The sequence below is a fragment of the Chlorocebus sabaeus genome, chromosome 25 (genome assembly GCF_047675955.1).
Source record: "Chlorocebus sabaeus isolate Y175 chromosome 25, mChlSab1.0.hap1, whole genome shotgun sequence".
Classification (NCBI taxonomy): domain Eukaryota; kingdom Metazoa; phylum Chordata; class Mammalia; order Primates; family Cercopithecidae; genus Chlorocebus; species Chlorocebus sabaeus.
This window is the reverse complement of record NC_132928.1, coordinates 26,494,273-26,509,875: the sequence shown is the minus strand read 5'-3', so window position 1 is coordinate 26,509,875 and position 15,603 is coordinate 26,494,273.

Here is a 15,603-nt window from a genome sequence, read left to right as displayed (position 1 = left end):
ACAGGTATTCCCTGATACAGCAAACAGTATAAAGATCCTAAGGGTTAGACTTGGGTCTCACCCCCAAAATTGACTGGATCATGAGGTGTGGAATTATGAAGCTGAGGAAGATTGTGTTCACCCCCCAACTCGTTCTGGTCTGCCCTGGGGACGTGGTACTTGATCAAACCTCTTCAGTTAATAGCAACTCCTTCTTACCTGGCCCCGTTGCATACTAAACCTTGGCCGTGCCCCTTATAAATTAGCAATGTGATTCCCAAACTTTGTAAGGCTAATAATTTGCAAAAGCAAAAACAGCATTTATCTGGACTGATGCCCATCTTAAACAGAGAGGAATAGGGAACACAGGTTATAGGAGGAGAAAAAAGAGCATTGTCACTGCGAGAGTGGCCAGAGAGATAATGAAGAGAGCTAAAAAAATGGAGTGTCATGGTGAAGATTATTTCAAGAAGGATGAGATCTCATAGAAACATAAGAAACAGAATGTAGAAAATGCAATGAAGAGGTCACTGGCTACCTTAAGAGTAGTTTCAACGGACAGGTGAATTTTGAAGCCCAAGTTTGGTGACACAATTGACTAGGTGCCGAAGAAACAAAGGCAATGGGCAAAAGCTGTTCTTATTAGTCATGGTAGATAGAGGAGGCAGCAGTGTTTGTCATGGAGGTTTTCAGGACAGAGTAGATTTGTAAATTAGAGAAAGGAGCCTATAGGTGGGAAAAATAGATTCATTTCTCTGATTCCTGATGTGCTTATTTTTGTAGACTCAATTACCACGCACTGAGGCTATACTGCCCTCATGTGGTGCAGACTGCCCAGGAACTTTATTCTAAACTAGAAGTCTGCAAACTTGCTGTAAAGGGCCAGATAGCAAATATTTTTAGACTTGAGGATCATTCGGTCTTTGTCACAACTACGCCTTGTAGAGTGAAAGGAGCCACAGATAGCTCTTTGAGGAAGACTTGGTCCCAGTTGTACCGGAATTCTGGGCCACCCGCTCCTGCAACTGACTCACCGCTGTTCACTCTCCAGAGGAAATCATGCCACAGACACAGCTTTTAACAACATGAGAAAGACATCCCTGGAACCACAAGTTAATTCGCTGAATTAGAATTACCCTAACTGGCCAGGCGCAGTGGCTCACGTTTGTAGTCCCAGCACTTCGGGAGGCCGAGGCAGGTGGTGGATCGCTTGAGCCCATGTTCAAGACTAGCCTGGGCATATAGGGAGACCCCTTCTCTACAAAAAATGCAAAAATTATTCGGGTGTGGTGGTGCGCACCTGTGGTCCCAGCTACTCGGGGGGCTGAGGTGGGAGGATCTCTTGAACCCAGGAGGTCGAGGCTGCAGTGAGCTGATACGGCACCACTCAACTCCAGCCTAGGTGACAGAGTGAGACCCTGTCTCTAAAAATAAAATTACCCTAACTAGCCACAACCTAACATCCCTGGCGAAGATGTGTGCTGACTTGATCAAAAGTGCAAAGGAAAATAATCTCCAAGTGAAAGGACCATTTTGGATCCCTACCAAGATTCTAAGACGCACTAAGAGAAAAATTCCTGTGGTGAAGGTTAAGACTTAGAAGAATCCAAGATGAATCCCCATGAGAATCCACAAGCGACTCACTGACTGACACAGAACTTCTGAGATTGCTAAATTGATTACTTCCATGAGTATTGAGCCAGGTGTTGAAGTCACCGCTGCACAGGATTAATCAATTTTATTAAAGTGATTATCAGTTGGTTAAAAAAGAAAAAAAGCAGCCACAGATAATACATAAATAGGTAGGTGTATTTCAGTAAAACTTCATTTACAAAAAATAGGTAGGGGTCAGATTTGTCCTGTAGCCTCTGGTTTGCTGGCCCTTGATCTAAACCTGTGTTCTCAATATTTGGACTGAACATTAAAGTTATCTTGGGATTATTTTTGTTTGTTTTGTTTTGTTTTTAAGAGACTAACTCCTGGTCTTAAAGGATCCTCCCTCCTCAGCCTCCAGAGTAGCTGGAACTACAGGTATGGGCCACCAGTCTGGCTCTCTGGGCATTGTTTTAAAATAACGTGAGTGCCCAGGCTACACCTCAGACTGATTGAATATGAACTTTGGGTGTAGGGTCAGGTCACTAGTACTTTATAAAATTCCACCACCAGGCAGGGAGTCCATTGTGCAGTCATGGCTGAGAGCTACTGATTCAAATGAATATGCTTCTAGTTTTAAGTGTAGCCCATCTTTATTGAGTGCTTATTATGTGCCAGGTGCTGAGCTAAGAGCTTTCCGTACATTGTATTATCTCAGTTAGTCCTTAAAACAACTCTATGAATTGGGAACCATTATTAAGCTCATCTTATAGATAAGGAAACTGAATTTTCGTGATTTAAGTAATTTGTTCAAGGTCATGTAGCTATTAAGAACAGTGATTCAAACTGAGAACACCTGCCTCTAGAGCCTGAGCTTCCCATTGCTAGGTTACTCTATTTGTTACTATTATTTTTAACTGGAAACCACTCAGAATTATGTGAATTGACCTATTTTATCATATACTATATTTTTATTTTTAAAATTTATTTTATAAAATAGAGATGGGGTCTCACTATGTTGACCAGGCTGGTCTCAAACACCTGGCCTCAAGCAATCCTCCTGTCTCGGCCTCCCAAAGTGTTAGGATTACAGGTGTAAGCCACCACACCTGGCCATATGCCTCGGCATCCCAGAGTGCTGGGATTACAGATGTGAGCCACCGTGCCCGGCATCAATATACTATATTTTAAACAAGGCATGTGAGGTTAGTCACAAGCAATTTTCCCTAGATTTAATAAATGCAATAAATGCACTTTTTCTAGTGCCACGGTTCTTTTTTTTTTTTTTTTTTTTGATGAAGTCTCACTCTGTCACCAGGCTGGAGTGCAGTGGCGCGATCTTGGCTCACTGCGTTCTTATTGTGAATCAGATTCTTCTCAGACCTTTTCCACAGCTTTAGTACATCACAGAAATTCATTGTTTAAGTACACTTTCAGTTTGTTTTCTGTTACAGGTTTTCTCTGTCTTAGCCAGTTTGACTCCACATGTACTTAGTGTTACATGCGTCCTTATAAGAGACCACCTGAGCGTGAGCAGGTTTAGTGTGAGCAACAAGGCTGTTTATTCACTTGGGTGCAAGTGGGCTGAGTCCGGGAAAGGAGTCAGCGAAGGGTGGTGGGATTATCATTGGTTCTTATAGGTTTGGGATAGGCCGGTGGAGTTAGGAGTAATTTTTGCTGGCAGGAGGATGGATGTTACAAAGTACATTCTCAAGGGCAGGGAGGATGTTACAAAGTACATTCGCAGGGGCAGGGAGGGTGTATTGTCACAAGGGTGGGGAGGAATGTTACAAAGTACATTCACAAGGGCAGGGAATTTCACAAAGTACACTATCACAAGGGCAGGGAATTTCACAAAGTACACTATCACAAGGGCCGGGAATTTCACAAAGTACACTATCACAAGGGCAGGGAATTTCACAAAGTACACTATCACAAGGGCCGGGAATTTCACAAAGTACACTATCACAAGGGCAGGGGGAACGTCAGGATGGCTTGACCATGGTGCGGCCAGCTCAGAGGACCTTACATTCCTGTCTTTTTATGTTAATAATGAAGAAATAAAATGAAAAAGAGTAGTGAAAACTTGGGGTGAAAATTTGGGGGGGCGGTATGGAGGGGTGATGGGTGACGTTTCTCAGGGCTGCTTTCAGCGGGATTGGGGCAGCACAGGAACCTAAAGTGGGAGAGATTAGACTGAAGTGAGATTTTGGGGTAAGGGGTGATATTGTGGGACTGTTAAAAGCAACATTTGTCATATAGAGTGATTAGTGATAGCCTGGATGTGGTTTCGTAGGAATTGAGAGATTAATTGGAAGACACAAGGCCTGAATAAGAGAAGGAGGAAGACAGGTCTTAGAGGACTAACGATTGGAAGAAGCCAGGATACCTAGTTAGTGGCCAGGTGGGTCCGGCGTAATTAGTTGCCTGATTAGCGAGTTTTTGAGCTCTGTCTTTGAGTTTTTTGATGCTATCATATACCAGGCCAGACTGATTTAAGTAAAAACACTCTTCATTAAAAAAATACAAACAAACTAGCCGGGTGTGGTGGCGGCGCCTGTAGTCCCAGCTACTCGGGAGGCTGAGGCAGGAGAATGGCGTAAACCCAGGAGGCGGAGCTTGCAGTGAGCTGAGATCCGGCCACTGCACTCCAGCCTGGGCGACAGAGCCAGACTCCGTCTCAAAAAAAAAAAAAAAAAAAAAAAGAAATATACAAAGTCCTCCTTTTTCAGCAGTGAGTAAATCGAGACCTCGGTGGTTCTGGAGGACAGCTGCAGCTAAAGAGTCAACCTGGGCTTGAAGGACAGTTAAAGTTTGTGCTATATCTCTAATGCTAGCAGAGAACTCATTAGAGAGGCTGCGGAATGTTGTGACAGAGGTTGAGATGCCTGCTATTCCACTTCTAAGTGCAATAGTGGAGGCAGAAAGTCCTAGACCCACAAGTAAAGGGATTAGTGGGATGACTCTTTTTTGTCATGTTGGTGTCATGAGAGTGACAGACAGTTGTTTGTTCCCATCTGCAAACTGGATTTTGGGGGTAAGGAGAACTAGAGTAATATGCCTGTCCAGTTGGCAGATAGGCACATGTAGGTGGAAGAGCCACATAAAAAGAAGAGACCTTGTGTCAGGCAGAACTGGAGATGTAAAGTGAAAAGGTGAGAGGGTGTACTGAAAGAGGAGTCCTGCACCCAAAATCCTAGAGCTCCAGCAAGGGCAGCAGCTGTTAGAGGCTGTAATGGGGATTGATGGTGCAACTGTGCAGAGGGAAGTTCGGTTCTCATGGTGTATGAGAAAGCACATACAAGTAACCCTTCACTGCCATTCATGGGGCTGGGGATAAACAAGCAAGGGGAGGGGCCAGGAGGAGAGTCAGACAAACAGGTGGAGGGTAGCCAAGGATGGAGTGAGATGCAGGGTAGGTGTCTTCCTAAACAATAGTGACTGCCAATGTTTTTTAGTTTGCCAGTAATGATAGAGAGCTTATCAGCAATTCGAAGCTGGAATGCTCCCATCTGTTTGGTAATGTGTGTGGCTGGGTTCTGGAGATAAAGAGTAAAGGAACATCTGGACGGTGGAAGGTTGACTAAAGGGATTCCAGTAGGTTGTTGTTGTGAGATGCGTAAGGGAGCAGCAACAGGGATAGTTGTTTGTGTGGGTCCAAATATTGCAGGGGTGGGGGTGGAATTGACATAAGGAGAGGTGCCATTAAGTAGATGCAGAGAAGTGTGGCAGCTTGTTGGTGTGAAATGTCTGGCGAGTTCTCACCAAATCTGTCTAGAAAGTAAAGAAGTTCCTCAGTAAATAAAGATGAGGGCTATTAAAGGAGGTTTGGAGGTGCAGGAAGACAGGAGAGGTAGCCCAGTCAGCCTGTAAAGCGGGGACGGCTGTGTAAGAGCAGGAAGAAAGGGAAATGCATAGCCAGCAATTCTTTGCTAGAGGAGGATTGGAGGCAGTGAGGAGAGAGTGGGAGAGATTGACAGTATGCTGCCGGTAACTAGGGAGAGGTAGAGAGTGACTGGAGAATGGGTGCAAGGATAAGAGTGAGCAGAAAAGTGAAAAAAAGGACTTCATCAGGATAGAAGAATGGGAGTGCACTTTGCCACTGAAGATCTTCTATCCACTCCAGGAGAGAGTTAAGGGTGGCGGTAAAAGTATTGTCCAGTCTGTTTTAAGTTGGAGGCTGAGCGTGGTAAGGTGTGTTTTTAAAAGACCATTAATTCTTTCTACCTTTCCCAAAGATTGAGTACGGTAGGCGGCATGAAGATTCCACTGGATGCCGAGGCCTTGGGAGACTGCTTGAGTGACCTGACTAATGAAGGCTGGTCCGTTTCAGAGTGTATAGAGGTGGGAAGGCCAAACCAAGGAATTATGTCTGACAGAAGGGAAGAAATGACCGTGGTGGCCTTCTCAGACCCTGTGGGAAAGGCCTCTACCCATCCAGTGAATGTATCTACCCAGACGAAAAGGTATTTTAGTTTTTTGAGTTGGGGCATATGGGTAAAGTCAATTTGCCAGTCTTGGGTGGGGGCAAATCTTTGAGCTTGATGGGAGGGGATCAAGGATTTGGAAAGGGAGGGGGCCTGAAATATCCCTGAGGGGTGGTAGAGTAGCAGATGGAACACTGAGAAGTAATTTCCTTGAGGATGGATTTCCATGATGGAAAAGAAGTGAGAGGTTCTAAGAGATGAGCCATTGGCTTGTAACCCACATGAAAGAGGTTATAAAAGGATAAGGTAGAGTGAGCCTTTGAGGCAGGAAGGAGGAATTTTCCTTGATCCAAGAACCATTTGCCTTGAGTAGGAAGGGATTGATAGGTAATAGTTTCAGTGGGAGAATAGGTGGGAGTGATAGATGAGATGGAAAAAAAACTGGCCATGAGAGACAGATGTGGGAACACTAGCTGCTTCTTTCGCTGCATTATCAGCATGAACATTGCCTTGAGCAATGGGATCTGGTGACCTCTGATGCCCCTTGCAGTGAATGACTCTGGCTTCCTTGGGCAGTAGAGCAGCCTTAAAGAGGATTTTTATTTAGGAAGCGTTGATGATGGACGACCCTTGTGTAGTGAGAAAACCTCTTTCTGCCCATATAACAGCATGGTGATGTAGGATGTGGAAGGCAGGCCGGGCGCGGTGGCTCACGCCTGTAATCCCAGCACTTTGGGAGGCCGAGGCGGGCGGATCACAAGGTCAGGAGATCGAGACCATGGTGAAACCCCGTCTCTACTAAAAAATAGAAAAAAAAATTAGCCGGACGCAGTGGCGGGCGCCTGTAGTCCCAGCTACTGGGGAGGCTGAGGTAGGAGAATGGCGTGAACCCGGGAGGCAGAGCTTGCAGTGAGCCGAGATTGCGCCACTGCACTCCAGCCTGGGCGACAGAGCGAGACTCCGTCTCAAAAAAAAAAAAGGATGTGGAAGGCATATTCAGAATCGGTGTAGATATTGACACATGATCCCTCTGCAAGGGTGAAAGCCTGGGTTAAAGCAATGAGTTTGGCTTGTTGAGAGGTAGTGGTAGGGGGCAGGGCAGTAGCTTCAATGACAGATGTGGAAGACACTACAGCATAGCCTGCCCTTGCTGGTGACTGACGACTGGGCCTTGAAGAACTACCATCAATAAACCAAGTGTGGTCTAGATTAGGATCAGGAAAGAGGGAAATATGGGGAAATGGGGAGGATGCCATATGGATTAGAGAGATACAGTCATGAGATTCAGGTTTGGTGCTAGGTATAAGGTGAGAGGCTGGGTTGAAGTCTGTGCCAGGAACAATGGTGATTGTGGGAGTTTCAACGAATAGTGAGTACAGTTGGAGGAGTCAGGGGGCAGAAAGTATATGCGCCAACTGTGAGGAGGAAAATAGATTCTGAAAGTTATGAGAGCTGTAGAGAGTAAGTGGGGCATAGTTTGTGATCTTGAGGACCTCTAGAAGTATTGAAGTGGTGGCTGCTGCCACATGTAGACATGAGGACCAGCTTAGAACTGTGAGGTTAAGTTTGGATAGGAAGGCTACAGGTCGTGGGCCTGGTTCCTGTGTAAGAACTCCGACCGCACAGCCTTGTATTTCAGCGGTATGTAAGAAGTAGGATTGGGACAAGTTAGGGAGTGCTAATGTGGGGGCTGTTTCCAGGGCTGTCTTTAAGGAACGAAAAGAAGAGTGGGGAAAGGACTTAGGGTCTATGGGGTCAGTCACGTTTCCCTTTGTAAGTTTATATAGTGGTTTAGCTAGGATGGCAAAACCTGGTATCCAAAGGCGAAAGTATCCAACCACGCCTAGGAAGGAAAGCGTTTTTGCTTTGTAGAGGGGTTGGGGTTTCGGAGATTAGCCAGACACAGCAGGGAGAGCACGTGTGTTTTGGTGAAGGACTATGCTGAGATAGGTAATGGATGGGGAACAAATCTGGGCTTTAGAGGGGGATATGCGGTACCCCTTTGAGAATAGATGTTGAAGGAGCAGGAGGGTATCCTGTTGGGAAGTTTCATAAGAGGGGCTGCAGAGGGGAAGGTCATCCATATATTGAATAAGGTGAGAGATAGATGGAAAGAAAGTAGATTATGAGAAAGAGCTTGACTAATGTAATGGGGGCTGTGTGAAGCCTTGGCAGTAGAGTCCAGGTGAGTTGCTGAGATTGGTGGCTATCAGGGTCAGTCCATGTGAAAGCAAAAAGAGGTTGGGATGAGGGGTGCAAAGGAACAGTGAAGAAAGCATCTTTGAGGTCAAGGATAGAATAACGAGTTGTGAAGGAGGGTACTGAGGATAGGAGAGTATATGGGTTTGGCACCACAGGATGGATAGGTAAGACAATTTGTTTAATAAGGCGAAGATCCTGAACCAACCTGTAAGATCTGTCCAGTTTCTGGACAGGAAGGATAGGGGAGTCTGTAAGGAGAATTTGTAGGCTTTAAAAGGCTATGCTGTAACAGGCGAGTGATAACAGCCTTTAGTCCTCTTAAAGCCTGTTATGGGATGGGGTGCTGGCATTGAGTGGGGTGATTAGGTTTAAATGGGATGGTAAGGGGTGCCTGATCAGTTGCCAAGAAGGGAGTAGAGGTATCCCATACTTGTGGATTAAGGTAGGGAGACATGAGAGGAGGATTCAGAAGAGGCCTTGAATCGGGCAAAAGGGCAGCAATGAGGTGTGGCAGTAGTCCAGGAACAGTCAGGGAAGCAGATAATTTAGTTAAAAAGTCTCAGCCTAATAAGGGAACTGGGCAGGTGGGGATAACTAAAAGAGTACATAAAACAATGTTGTCCAAGTTGGCACTAGAGTTGGGGAGTTTTAAGGTGTCTAGAAGCCTGGCCGTCAATAGCCACAGCAGTTGCAGGGGCAAGGGAAACAGGCCCTTGAAAAGAAAGTAATGTGGAGTGGGTAGACTCCGTACCAATTAAACAGGGGATGGACTTACCCTCCACTGTAAGGGTTACCTGAAGCTCCATGTCCGTGATGGTCCAGGGGGCTTACGAGGTGATCAGGCAGCATCAGTCTTCAGCTGCTAAGCCAAGGAGATCTGGGAAGGAGTTGGCCAAGGAACATTGGGTTTGAGCTCCAGGAGCTTTAGAAGCAGTGGTGATGTGAGTCGGATAGTACGACTTCCAGTGGGGGCCCATACAGACAGGGCATGGCTTAGGAGGAATAATAGGCTGCAGGCATTCTGAGGCCCAGTGGCCAGGCTTTTGGCATTTGAAGCAAGGTCCACGAGGAGGTTTTGAAGGAGCCCCTGTGAGCTGTGGCTTGGATGTTCTGAAGGTTTTGTATGCTGGAGATGTAGCTGTGGGTTATCTTACAGCAGGGCAAGTAGCTGTAACTCAGAAATACATTGCCACTTTGTGGCTTCTTCTCTGTTATAGAACACCTTGAAGGCGAGGTTGATTAAAACCTGTTGTGGGGTTTAAGGGCTGGAATCCAACTTTTGGAGTTTTTCTCTAATGTCAGGAGCAGATTGGGTGTTAAAATGCATATTAAGGAAGAGGCAGCCTTCTGGCCCCTCTGGGTCTAGGGCTGTAAAGCGTCTAAGCGTAGCTGCTAAGCAGGCCATGGGCTGGGCTGGGTTTTCATATTTACCTTGGGTAGTTTCCTTTAGCTTGTCATAATTGACAGCTTTGTATGCTGCCTTTTTGAGCCCTTCGACTAGGCAGGAGACCATGTAATCTCACTTAGCTATACCTGGGAAGTCTGTCTGGTATCGCCAATGGGGATCCTCTCGGGGAACTGACCCTTTTGGAGGCCTGGCTCATGAAGCTGGCGGGTGTCTGGGTAGGACTGGGCTAGAGAATAAACTCTTTCTTGTTTATCTAGGGAGAGGTTAGAGGTCAGGATGACATTTAAGTCACTCCAGGTTAGATTGTAGGACTGAGTTAGATATTGGAATTCCTGTATATATTTAGTGGGGTCTGATGAGAAAGAGCCTAAACACTGGCTGATTTGGGAAAGGTCTGATAGAGAAAAAGGCACATGTTCTCTGACTATGCCTTCAGCTCCAGTCACCTCTTTAAGAGGAAATTGTTGGGCAGGTGGGGGAGTGCTAGTCGTGAAATGAAACTGTAAGCCAGACCCGGTGTGAGGAGGGGAGGTAATAGAAGGGTTATAGGGCAGGGGAGCAGAGGCTGAGGAAGAATTGGGACCTGATTCAGCCTGGTGAGGAGCAGGCAGGGGAGGAGTAGAGAGATCAGAGGGGTCAGTGGAAAAGGAGGATTCTGAGCTTGGGGTGGAGACTAAAGGAGCGGATGGGAGAGAAAGAAGGAAAATCTGGGATGAATCACACTGGGAGCAGAGACTAGGGAGGGAGTGAAGTGTGAAAAATGACTGGACGTAAGGCACCTCAGACCATTTGCCCAATTTTCGACAAAAATTATCTAGGTCTTATAAGATAGACAAATTCAAAGTGGCATTCTCTGGCCACTTGGAACTACTGTCGAGTTTGTATTGGGGACAAGCGGTATTACAGAAGAAAATAAGACGTTTACGTTTTAGGTCTGGTGTTAGTCGAAGGGGTTTTAGGTTTTTAAGAATACAGGCTAAGGGGAAGAGGGAGGAATGGATGGCGGAAGGTTGCCCATCGCAGAGAAGGTAAATTTATTTTTTATTTTTATTTTTATTTTTATTTATTTTTTTTTTTTTTGAGACAGAGTCTCGCGCTGTCGCCCAGGCTGGAGTGCAGTGGCCAGATCTCAGCTCACTGCAAGCTCCGCCTCCCGGGTTTACGCCATTCTCCTGCCTCAGCCTCCCGAGTCGCAGGGACTACAGGCGCCCGCCACTTCGCCCGGCTATTTTTTGTATTTTTTAGTAGAGACGAGGTTTCACTGTGTTAGCCAGGATGGTCTCGATCTCCTGACCTCGTGATCCGCCCGTCTCGGCCTCCCAAAGTGCTGGGATTACAGGCGTGAGCCACCGCGCCCGGCCTGAGAAGGTAAATTTAAAGAGGAAGGTAGAGACACAGAGAAATGGGGGTAGCAGCTACCAGGCTTCCAGTAGGCATCTTTGACTGAGTCCTGGGCTGTAATGTGGGTGAGCAGCCAAAGCAGGCATCCCTGCAATTGACCTGCCACCAAGGGAATGTGGGTGAATGATCAAGGCAGGCATCTCCATGGTGATCAGACACCAAGGGAAGACTGTCTTCCCAAGTCCGTTACTGACGTCGTAGTTTTTGAATGCACGGATAAAGTGTGTCTCCTTTTTGTCTCTACCAGGAAGGCAGAAAAACTGAAATTGAAAGGGCAGAGATTGAAGGGAGGCGAGAAAGGTTAGGCAGAGAGTGAAAAAACTGCTTACCCAAGTGTGAAAAACTGCTTACCGATTTGAAATTGGTGAGATGGTCTTTGGGCTGGCTGGTCTGATGACCTGAGGTCATAGGTGGATCTCCTCACAGAGGGAGCATGAGGACAGGGAACTAGTCTCCTGAAGGAGTTCCCCTGTCCCGGGTTTTGGCACCAAATGTTATGCGCATCTATATAAGAGACCACCTGAGCAGCCTCAGTGTGAGCAACAAGGCTGTTTATTCACTTGGGTGCAAGTGGGCTGAGTCCGAGAAAGGAGTCAGCAAAGGGTGGTGGGATTATCATCGGTTCTTACAGGTTTGGGATAGGCCGTGGAGTTAGGAGCAATTTTTGCGGGCAGAGGATGGATGTTACAAAGTACATTCACAAGGGCAGGGAGGACTATAGTCACAAGGTGGGGAAGAATGTTACAAAGTACATTCACAAGGGCAGGGGAGGGTATATTGTCACAAGGGCGGGGAGGAATGTTACAAAGTACATTGACAAGGGCGGGGAATATCACAAAGTACATTACCACAACGGCGGGGGAATGTCACAATGGCTTGACCATGGTGCTCCCAGCTTAGAGGAACTTACACTTAGACTACCAATATTAATCAAAGGCAAAAGTTCAGTACGACTGTTTTAATCTTAGAGGCAGGATAAGACAGTGGTTTTTATTTTCAGTTCTTATTCTTATTTATTTACTTAACAGAGATGGGGTCTCACTATGGTGACCAGGCTGGTGTTGAACTCCTGGCATCAAGTGATCCTCCTATCTCTACCTCCCAAAGTTCTGGGAGCCACTGTGCCTGGCCAAGACAGTGTTTTTTCCTGCCTCAGACTCCTGAGTAGCTGGAACTATAGGCATGTGCCGGCATGCCTGGCTAATATTTTTTTTCTTTTTTTGTATTTTTAGTAGAGATGGGGTTTCACCATGTTGGCCAGGCTGGTCTCAAACTACTGACCTCAAGTCATCCACCTGCCTCGGCCTCCCAAAGTGAACAGTGTTTTTTTAAATATATGAACTTTGGAGATAGTCTGAATTCTAACCCTGCTACTTGTATGTTAGGTACTAACTAGTCTTTTAGCATTTTAATAAACTGGAATAGGTTACCTTCCTTATGACTCTATGTATTCTCTCCTCATGCAGTAGAAGCTAAAACGAATCAGTCACCCAAGGTGTTTTCAAATAACAACCACCACAACTTTTTCATCACTATAATAACAGCTGAGAGGATTACTATGTGCTATTTTTAATGCTTTTTATGGGTTAATTCAATTAATTATTTCAACAACCCAGTGAAGCAGGTGTTTTTATTATCTGAAATTTATAGGCAAGGAAACTGAGCTTCAGAGAAGTTAAGTAACTTTTCCAAGGTCACATAGATAATAAATGGCAGAGGGAAATTTTGAACACAAGCAAGTCTGACTTCACAATCTGCACTCTTGACTACTTTCAAAATACTTTTTTTTTTTTTTTTTTTTTTGAGACAGAGTCTCACTCTGTCGCCCAGGCTGGGGTGCGGTGGCATAATCTCGGCTCACTGCAAGCTCTGCCTCCCGGTTCGCACCATTCCCCTGCCTCAGCCTTGGGAGTAGCTGGGACTACAGGCGCCCGCCACCACGCCCGGCTAATTTTTTGTACTTTTAGTAGAGACGGGGTTTCACCGTGTTAGCCAGGATGGTCTTGATCTCCTGAGCTCATGATCCACCTGCCTTGCCCTCCCAAAGTGCTGGGATTACAGGCGTGAGCCACCGCGCCCAGCCAAAATATTGCTTTTTTATACTAAACTGCCTTTAGTAGGAAATCTCACTGTCATGTATGTATTCAAACCGAAGGGATACTTTTCCAATACCACCAAAGCAATGATTCCCAGGCTTTAGGGTTTCATAGGCTATTAAAATTTAAAAGAAAATTATGACAACTAACATAGATTTGCCACTTTTAAGTTTTCACGAGAAAGGACCCTAAAAAGCAAACACCTCCTGTGATCATTTACTATTAGTGCAAAATAAATAACAATTTTCTTTTTCGAGATGGAGTCTCGCTCTTCACCCAGGCTGGAGTGTAGTGGTGAGATCTCGGCTCACTGCAACCTCCGCCTCCTGGGTTCAAGCTATTCTCCTGCCTCAGCCTCCCAAGTAGCTGGGACTATAGTTGCCCGCCACCATGCCCGGCTAATTTTTGTTTTTGTTTGTTTGTTTTTTAGTAGAGACAGAGTTTCACCATGTTGGCCAGGCTGATCTCAAACTCCTGACCTTGTGATGCACCCGCCTCGGCCTTCCAAAGTGCTGGGAGTACAGGTGTGCGCCACCGTACCCGGCCTAAAGGACAATTTAATACCAAAAAAGTAGGGTGGACATAATCTAGAAAGATAGCATTCAAATGCCATATGTATTTATATATTGTCCTTAAATTTCCCACTTTTCTGAGGAAAATATTTGAAAACATTTTCCTTCCACTTTCTTCCTAATAGCTAGGTTAAGCCACTTGCATTTAAACATAATAACAATTTTAGTAACTTTTATTTGTCTTCCTAGCAAGAACCTGTATCCTCTGGTCTGGAGATTAACAGTGCTATTATTAATTAAAAGTTGTTGCTTTTTAATAAAAGGTGGAATGAAAGAGCAGGATCATTTGTTCCACTATAGTGGCCCATGGATTTGCTTAAAATCTTCTCAGTCTAGAAATTTTGAAAGATGAAATAAACAGTTTTGGGAACTAGCATTTCTTTCATCCAATGCATTAAAATAGTAATTATACTGCTGAAAAATGAGAGAACATTCTTGTTAAAATCCAAGTTTTTTATAGTGACAATGTAATAGGGTTTATGTTTCTTGTACCTTTGATTCCCTCCAGAATCTGAATGTCTGAGTATTTTCAACAGGGTGCCACATGAGTAGAAATCTACATATATGTCAGCCTTGTGAATTTTTTATTATACTTTTTTTTGGTCTTTTTTTTTTTTTTTTTCCTTTTGGTGGAGAATGGGGTCTTGTTGCTGCCCAGGCAGGTCTCAAACTCCTGAGCTCAAGGACCCTCCCACCTCCACCTCCCTAGGTGCTGGGATTACAAGCGTGAGCCACCATACCTGGCCATGAATTTTTTATTGATAACATTGTGAAATGAGAAGTCTCAGCATTTACCATCTGCATTTTGAACTGGACTACAAACATGAATTGCATATCAATAGAAACCTTATTTGAAATAATTTTCTTTTGTTAAGTTTATTAGACATTTGTTTCATGTTGTAACCTTAGATAAATTAAATTTGAATATTTCACAATTGTAATCAATTATCTTCAGCTTCAATTTTAATTCCTAATTGATTCAAGCCTATTAGCACGACCCTGGTGGTAGTCTGTTACATAATGTTAGTAAAAGGCCTGAGGTTTTTCTCCTAAAGAACTTTGTGCTCGTTGGTTAGACTGAAAATAAGACACTCTCTGGTAGATCCAGTGGATTGGATGCCTGGGTCTTAAGTTTCCCAAGCCAGGGATTATCAGCCTTTAGGAGCTGCAAGGAAGTTAGAAGGATAAAGGAGAATCACTTAGGACACCAAATAACTTCTTATTCGTCGTGGTGATACAGTAAGCATCACTGATAAGGGAGCAACCCAGGGTCCTGCTCCCTTACAGTTCTGTAACCTTCACTCAGTGACTCGCTTCTGTCTCAACACAAAGGAAAGACGTTATTTTTTCTTTTTTTCCTCTTTTTTTTGAGGCAGGTTCTCGCTCTGTCGCCCAGGCTGGAGTGCAGTGGCACAATAATGGCCCACTGCAGCCTCGACCTCCCGGACTCAAGTGACCTCCTTGCCTCTGCGATAGTTTTTCATGGATGCTTCTAGTAGTTTTTTGGAGGGACGGTGTGTTAGGAACAAACTGCCCAAAAAGCTTCTTGGTACTGCCGACACTTCCCCCCAAACCCTTCCGTGCTGTCCACCCCTCCCCCTAATGCTCTACAACTCTTCTCCTCCCCCAAGCCTCTTTACGCTTCTAAGCCCTTACGAAGCCAGCAGACTTCACTTATCAGACCTTGCTGCAATAAACCCCAATTACAAACCATCCGGACCGCACGGGGAGGTGGTGGGAAGCATAAACAAATTTTACCTACACCCTCCTGTAATAAACGTCACAAGGTAATATGTGGCAAAATTAACCAGCAAACAACCCCAGGGTCTCTTTCCCCTATATAAACCCCTCATTTTGTAAGCTCAGGGGTGCCTCCTCTGTCTGTGGTGTAGCAGCCGGCAGGTTAATAAACTTCCTCGCCTGAC